Consider the following 9,045-nt stretch of genomic DNA (forward strand, 5'->3'; position numbering starts at 1 on the left):
CAGAAATGTGTCTATTTTTAAATCTTTTCTATCTGGTTCTCTCATTGATTGTGAGTGAATAAAATCTTTAATGTATATTCATTTTTATATCTGTATCTGAGTCATTTTAACCCTTTATGAAAATTATATGTGTATGTATATAAAGATAATATGAGTTTGGAAAAGGCTGGTAAAGACAACAGGCGACTGAGCTGAGACTGAGACCTGAGTTCTTTTCCAGACTACTTTTTATTATGGAAAATTTCAAACCGAATCAAAAGCAGAAAGAAAAGTATAATGACCTTCCCACCAGTTAACCTCACTATCTGGCTTCCTCAACTGCCAGCTCCCGGCCAAGCTTATTTCTTCCATCCTGTCCCCACAGCTTCCTTGGGATTATTTTGAAGCAAATTCTAGACATGTCATTTTATGTATCACTAAAATATAGAGGCTTTTTTTAAAAGAAAATACACACACACAAAACATAGCCATGATATCCTTATCATACCTAAAATTTAACAAAAATTTCTTTAAGTCATCAAATATCCAGTTATATTTAAATTGCGCCTTTTTGACATGTCGTTTTTGGGCTCTGACAGCACTTCTTGACAACGAGGCAGAGCATCTAGAACCCTGTTCCTCTCTGCTGTGCTATCTGAAGATGCATCTTCAGGGATATCTTGCTTTTATGCAGTGGCTGCGCTTTTAAAATATTGCACTGTCTGAAATTTTAGAATGTAAACACTTGTTTAAATGCACCACAATGAATTACTACTTGAAGAAAACCAGCAGCAAATAATTTTGATGAGCATCTCGCATTAATGTGTTTATTATATATCTAGATTTTTAGGTGTCAGCATTCCTAAAATGAGTCACTCCTTCACGATTGATCTACTTCAACAAGTCTTACAAAACGACTATACTTCAAAAGTACGGGCAATAACTAAAATTAGGGTCTCTAAATTTCTCTACAGGTCATGAAGGTCAGAGGCATTCACTGAACATGTTTAGATTTGCCTCTGACATACAAGCCAATAGGAGGTAATCTGGAATTAGGAGATGGAATTGTCTTCACTTTAATGGTTGAGAGCTGTCTTAAGTCAGCCCAACCTAAGAAGACTGTAGCCCTCTGGAGAACTTTTTACCTATAAAATTAAATTCATACAGACAAACAAACAAACATTAGCCATTGCACACTCTTTGTTGGGAGCTTATGGTGACATGGAGGGAAGGAGAAGTGCAGAGAGAAAATTCTTCCCAGGCTGAGGCAGCAAATGTGAGCTTTTCTTTCTTTCCACCCTCAAGGCTAATTTGCTTCTGGGCAAACAGAAAGAATAGAATGGAATTAATATCACAAACCTGGGAACTCATAAACATCTTCCACTCAGATGTAAAACTTGCTGGAAGGAAGAAAAACGTTCTGTCTAGTTTTAGATTAAAGACTCCGAATGCCCAACCCAAAAAGAGAGAAAACAGGGGGAGGTGGAAAGGAGGTGACGGGCAAAAATACAGGGGAAACGGTAGTATCCCCCGTAATTTATTACCTCACTGTAGTGTGACGGGGCCAATGCTTGGCCATAGCTGGCCGTGGCCCATTTCTCCCTGTGCCCTCCCCTCTACCCCTAGACTTCATTCTGCAAAGTCAGAGCCGTCGGGGGGGGGGGGAGGGGGGGAGTAAAAGATAGAAGGCTGGCAGCAGGAAAGGGTGAGATTTATTTGTGAAAGGAGAAAAAATACTGTGTCAAGGAAGAGAAAGGGGAGAAGGAAGACCGGTAGGGGGAGTCCGGGCGAAGGTCTGTGGGAGGAGAGTGGAGGGCGGCAAAGGGGGGAGCTGAACGAGGCAGCAGGAGGGTGCGAGAAGTCAGGCCTCAGGCGTGGCTCCCGAGGAATGTCAGTCTGGGTAATGAATTGGACTTTCCTTAGTATCCTTCTAGAGCTAGAATTAATTATGTTTCTGGTTCCCCAGGCTGGGCTGTGTTGGCTGGAAAGACTGAACCACGTGGATGGAGCCTCTGAATTTAGATGGGTTACATTTGAGGAGCGAATGTCCAAGTCTTTGGATTTGTGATGTGACGTCCAACTGCACCTTGAATTAAATTATCACCTGAGTCGAGAGCAATTTGGTATGAAGGTCAGACTCTGGGAACCATGAAATAAAGAGTGGGTTCTTGAATTAACTCCAGAAAGTGAGAGCCATGTAGTTGAGGCTTTGCTGAAATGAAAACTGTAATTGGAAGAAGGAAAAATAGTTCCAATCTGGAAATCAGACTTATGAAGTAAATATGATACATTCAACTGAGATTGTAAAAGAAAAAAATTACCTTGTGAAATTGCAAACTGGACATCAATTTTAAGGCAGATTCCATGGCCATCTAACTTCCTAAAAAATTATATCCCATTCCCAAGGGAACAAGCAGGTCCGTGTCAGGCCTGCCTGGAGCAGTCAAAAGCTGCTGCCTCGCTTCTCTGGTGGGGAACAGATCGCTCCAGGGGATCTGGCGGCTGCAGTGGAAGTCAATTTGAAGCAGACTTTGGAACCACTGGAACAGGATAATAGCTCCCAGAAACTTGAGAAATTTGTGGCAAATTTGTGCCAAAGAAAGGCCAAATCAAAAAACCCTGGGTTCCACCAAAATGATACAAACATGCACATACACAGAAATAAAAAGATGTCAGCATCTAGCATCCCACCAGGGGTGACCTATGAAGTCAAAGCTCAAAAAGTTGTCATTAATGTTATGGTTTTGAGAGGATGTGTCCATAATAAGCCGCTGGAGGAATTTCTAAGGCGAACTCTCTGCCAGGAGTGATGAGACTTGGCAGATCTGTTGGTTGGAGCAGGTGGGTGAATAAGCCAGAATTTTGTGGGTTTTAATCCTGAAGCCAGAGCTTCGTGAATGCTCACTGTTGGTGAAGCAGACCTAGGCTGAGATGGATAAATAGTGGATTGTAATGGATTTAGGACCAGCTAATGGGGCTCGCACCAGAGGCCTTGAGCAGATTCAGAGAACTGGAATGAGAGCAAGGATACTCTATCTTATTGAAGTCTTCTCGGGTGAGTGTAAATAGCACCCAAACCTCAATCGGAGGCCCCAGGAGACAGCTCTTCTTGCAGACTGGGCACCAATTTGCTTCCAGTTCAGGTACGTTTCCTGTGATGAGAGATTTGAAAGAACCCAGCATGGTTAGTCCATGTGGGGATCACCCTTGGGCTGCCTGGTCAAACTTGGAGGACTGGCCATGGCCAATGTTTGTCTTCTATTGTAGAGAAGAGAGGCACCTCATGATAGCCTCTGCTTCCAGGGTGTCTGTCGATGAATCATCTTTCATTATATGAAGAACAGGGACTGGAGGAGAGAGGTGGGTATGCTTAGCAGGGGAAGGGATTAAATACTAAATCTGACCTGTTGGCCATCAGGGAGTTTTCCCATTCTCAGCCTCCGATGTTTGTGGAAAGGACAATGATGACTTCTGGCAGAGGCAGCTGGACCTGGCAGGGATTCTGCTCTGCCCAGGATAAGCTAGGAAAGCTGGGGGCATCAGATGGAAAGGGTAACAGTGACACAGGCACAGTTTCTTTCGATGCCAGCTATTCACAGTCTCCCTCTCCCCTTGCCTTGCCATCAAGGAGAATTATGGCAATGTCACTTCGGTATTTACTACATTCCTGGGGCTCTGTGGCATAACTGTGCAGTGAGAAGGACCTTACATGCCCAGATGTGGTGTCTGTATCAGAAAGTGTCTTTCCGCAGGAAGGGTAAGAGTGGAGAGCTAGCAGGGAAGAGAAAAACTGAAGGGGAAACAGAGCAACTAATGCGCACACCGTGGGAGCACCATAGAGAGCTTTTCCAGGAGAGACTAAGGCATAAAATGGGGTAATGCTGGCTTCAGAGAGCGGTGGCTTTGGGTACTAAACGAGGCAGAGAATGAGAGGAATATAAGGCAATTACCATTTCCTTTTGTTTGTTAGATTATGGTCTTTTGAATCCAACAATCCACAAAGACAGGGCTCTAGGAACCCCAGGATTTATTTAGACCATGAATCCTACCTCATGGCAAAGTTAAAAACGTAAGAGAACCCACCACTCAAGAACTCAATCATTACCAATTTACTCTCTCCCAGCATTTACACCAGCATTTACATCCTGGTGCTTGGGGTTGAAAGCGTTTGGGGGCCTGGCTACTCCCGGTTCATCGTTGTTCCCAGTGTGAGTCTTTTCAGAGACCCAACCCAACCAAGGGGTTTCCACAGGCCCTCCCATCCTTAGCCAATCCTTGTCCCCTCTCTAAAGCATCACTCAGGCTCTGTAACACTCTCTCCACCCCTCCGCCTAGAAACTGCAAATGCGCTCAGGAGGAAAGCAGCCCCAAACACCAGGATCACATTCTGAACCTTTCCAACTCCGCTAGATCCTGGCCTGGTAACCTGGGAATCCATTATCTTTTCAACACTGAAGCCTTCAAGAACTTCATTAATGAATGTGGATTTCCCTTAATACTCCTACTGTAAAGACGAGTCACAGAGAAGTTAGGACCTTGACTAACTTACCACCACCGGCAATGGTGGACCCAGGATTCAACCCCAGGAAGACCTGTGCCAGTATCTCCTTCTCAAGGATCTTCCCCCTGGAAGGGTGATCTGTGTGGCGCTCTGGTGATACAAGAACAAATCTTGGAAAATCCTAAGGACTATATTTCTAACATTGCAGTATTTCTACGAAAGATGATTATTAGTAAAGTAGTCCTGGAAATGTCTCATAATCAGAAGACTCAAAGGGCCAGCCAAGAACAGGAAACACTCTACATGGCCCTCAACTCATTCTGCAGGACAAATAAACAATGTGATATGTGTTCATTCAATGAAATGCTACACACCAACAGAAAGGATGCATGCAGCATTGATGAACCTGAAATATATTAATGTGGGAAAGAAGTACCTTATTTTATTGTTTTATGTTCTTTCTTTCATGTTTTTAATAAATTTTAAAGTTTTTATCTAATAGTATTATTCCAAGGATTGGGTTAAGTCTAATTCTGCTGTCTGATGGTTTCCATGTGTTATTGGTAACTGTGGTTGCGAGTTCATCTCAGTGCGGCTTCGTCTATAGGAATCTTTATGAGGGTGTTTTCAATAGCAGTTAGTTCTGTGCTTGCTTCTGCTAGGAGACCCCCTCCTCCGTTTGCATTTTTATGAGTATTTCTTGGTTTGGAGACTATGAAGCAAGTGTAAATTCAAACTTCCATTCAGATAAGGTCAGGCCCATTTGATTTCTCAGGGAAGTCTACTGTTTTTCACCACAAAGACCAGGCCAAGACAGATGAGCTTTCTTGTAGTCTCCATGTGCTAGCAAGCATGTTTGTTTGTTTGTTTCACTGAGGATGTAGCTGGGAGTTTTACACAATTTTAGTTCCAACCTCCCACCTGGCTATGGTCAAGACCTTGCATCCTGAACCTGCATGGCCAGTAACACATACACTCCCTGGTTCCCCGGGGCAGCAGCTCTCCCCCATCTCCACAAGGCAGGCCCAGGGCCAGGTCTGTTTACTCCCCTCACAGTTGTTGGCCCCTATGTCAGTTACATTTTAGCCAACATTTCTAGTTTTTTGTAGTGGGAGGGTTTTCAATTTTTCTCAAAATTTGTTGTTAAATAAGTTTTAGAAATGCTAAAGCCCTCCTTGAGATTCACGTCATTAGCCTGCTAAAAGGCCAACAGTTGAACCCTTTTGGGAACAATGTACACAGACTTGGATTTAACCTAAATCACTATTTTGTTTGCATATTATGAATTAGGCAGTTCTCCTTGCTCAAGAATAGTCAGGGGCTTAGCTGTTGCTTGAGGACACTACTTTACCTGTCACTAGGATGGTACTGTACTCACACAATAGGGCTTAGCTTTCCGCTACAACACGAGAGTAGGCCTGTGGTTTTAAAACAAATGCCAATTTGTATAATTAAGAATTTCCTAATTTTTAAACATGACACAATATAGAGAAATACTATTATTTGAGAACAGGAATCCCATGTCAGTCTACAGAGAGCCACTAAAAATAGATGAATCAAGCAGGCATAAGAAAATAGACACTATCAGCCAAGTCTAAACTGGCCTTTTAAAAACACTCTTCACGCAGCCAGCGTGGCTCAGCAGTTGAGCATTGACCTATGATCCAGGAGATCGCTGTTCGATTCCTGGTCAGGGCACATGCCTGGGTTGCAGGCTCGATCCCCAGTAGGAGATGTGCAGGAGGCAGCTGATCAATGACGACTCTCTCATCATTGATGTTTCTCTCTCTCCCCCCACTCCCTTCCTCTCTCTGAAATCAATAAAGATATATTTAAAGAAAAAAAATGTCAATACTATTCATATGTTAAAATAGCATAGAAGAAAAAGAAATCACTCTATTTTATGCCATTTAAAAGGACAATTTGCTCTGTCAGGAGGTAACACTTACTTTTCCAGTCAATAGAATAAACACTCTGAAGGAGGCTCAGATGACTCGATGCTCTAGTTTCAACTCGTGGCTTTGCCCACGGCTGGTTCCCACTCATGGAGCAGTCAATATGGAGTCTCAGAATTCTCTGTGCAGTATCGTTATTGGTCCCTTTGGGGCACAAATGTGCTCTGGGTTTATCCTATTGTCTCTACTCCAGTAACTAATTATAATAAATAATTTTAGGAGTTATATGCCCTACTAGTAACAATAGAACACAAGGAATTCTCATGGCATAAACCTTTCCAAAGGGTAATTTTTAGATTAACGTGATTAATCAGATGTCTATTAACTAGAATCACACTTACGTAGATTTATGGAGTCTATAAATTACTGATTTCAATATATACAGATCTCAAAGATATTATTAGAATGGGAGATAAAGCTCATGCAAAGATTAGTAAGAAACTATGCCTCTGTCACTCCCCCATACAAAAGGAAAATGCTCAGACTCTACCCTGATGACTCCACAAGGGACCTCCCATTGAGATGAATGCTAGTCCTACTTCTCCACCTGTGTAGCTTAAAGGTTGCTCGAGTGCACCTGAGGGATCCCAAATCCATCTCTGCCTCAGCAATTCCTAATCTCACCCTCCGGCTCATGTTACACCTAAACCCTCAGCCTAGACCAGGCTCCTTTTATATAAACTCACACAGCACCTCTAGAGCTTTCCAATGAGAACTCTTATCCCACCTACTAATGTCCAACTTCCCAAGTAAAACATAAATCCTATGAGAGCACACCACTCACAAGTTGAACACTCTGGAGTCTTGGAGATCAATAGTGGTGAAGTCCAGAAGGAAGGAAACCAGTGCTGGGTCCGTATGTACTCTCTTCCCTCCTGCCGCGTGGGCACTCGTACTACTACTTCTCAGGAGCTTACCCTCATGAGGCACTGGGGTTACAAAGGTAGCAAAGATGAAGTCACTGCGGCAGAGATGACGTATGCCAGCCTCCCTTTTGGTTAGGTGTGAGCCTGTGACTAAGTCCTCACAAAGGAAATGTGACCAAAAATGGAGCATGTGTGCCTCTTGGCGGCCTACCCTTAACATCTCCCAGGAATGCTCCTCCATGCCCTCCCCCCTTCTGGCTGGTTGGGATGAAGGTGACCACAGCCACCTTAGGAGCCACAGAGAACAAAGCTTCCCTTGACCTGGGTCCCAGAAGAACCTGCCTGCAGCTGAGCCACACTGCCTGGGATGCCCGAGGTGGACTAAGTGAAAGGGTGACACACTCCTTACTCTTAAAGGTCCAGAGATCTGGGGGTCTGTTAACACAGTCTAGACCAGTCTAAGGCAGTTATCAGTCTCAAGGTCACAAGACCTAAGAAAGAACTCTCACTGTGGAGTATATTCCAAAGACCCTCAAGACCAGGGTAAAGAACAGGGTTGCATTGTAACTCAGTGTTGCTGGCTTCAAAAGCGACAGGTTTTGCTGCCACCAAGGACGTGTGATCAGGTTCACGCAGCTGAGACACTGCATAACGGGTATTTTTCAGTATATAGACCAGTAAGTATCCTGAGCAGATTTCTCTAAGGGACGGCCTCAGAGGCATGGAAATTTAATCACTTCCTTCCTACTCCACATCTTTCTGGTTTTCAAAAGTGAAAAATGCACTCTCCGTTATTTTAGTCCCCAGGGATGTCTTAAGACTCACCTCCCCTCCTTCGTGCTTTCCCACAGCCATAGTGATAGGAAGGGCTGGGCGCAGACTAGTCTTCTGAGTGCCCCAGGAAACCAGGTCCATAAGCATCCTGCGGGATTACGGGTCTCACTGCCACCTGCTCCAGCCCCGGCCACCCCCAGACCTCAGGACACAGGCAGACCTGAGCAGTGGGTGCAGTGAGTTTCTGTAGACAACACAATGGGCTGGGACAAGGGGCCCTTTGATGGTCCTCCTTGGTTTTGTGCTCTTTCCAGAGCAGCTAAAGGCCCATGGTTTGGGTTTCACCAAGTTAAGGAGATAAAGAGAAAATATGAACAGACTAGATGGAGGGTGGACACAGAGGAAACTGTCTTTTTAACGAAGCAATATTTTTCACTGCCTAGGCAAGTAACTTTTGTGAAGATACATGAAAAGTAATAGATGGCTCTGTTTTTACTTACTTCTCACTAATACTAGGTTTTGAGGCAAATGGAAATTTACATAAAATGAAAACACGCAGGATCAAGGATCAGGTACCATTCTGTGACTAAGGTGCTTTGCAATTCAGGCAATGTTCTGCTAGAAACTCATATCTTGATTGCAGTGGCTGCAGATACTATTTGAGGAGGCAGAGAACACATGGATGAAGATAAAAATAATTAGGTATCACCGGGCTAAATAATCAAGACTATTACAAAGGATATAAGTAATAAATTTATAGTGTATTGCAATACAAATAAGTATTTTCAGTATAAAAATTGCTTTTGCACAAAGAAGCTATTTAGTAACAAATACAATTACACTACTTTGGAAACATGGCAATGGTGTATGAGTCCCACACATACAGTGTCACAGTTCACATGAAAGTTGACTGAGAGTAAGCCACCTGAACGCCATGTCCTGGTCTGAAGCTGTCACAGGCCTTTCAACC

The sequence above is a fragment of the Miniopterus natalensis genome, chromosome 7 (assembly GCF_054644295.1).
Source record: "Miniopterus natalensis isolate mMinNat1 chromosome 7, mMinNat1.hap1, whole genome shotgun sequence".
In the NCBI taxonomy this organism is placed as follows: domain Eukaryota; kingdom Metazoa; phylum Chordata; class Mammalia; order Chiroptera; family Miniopteridae; genus Miniopterus; species Miniopterus natalensis.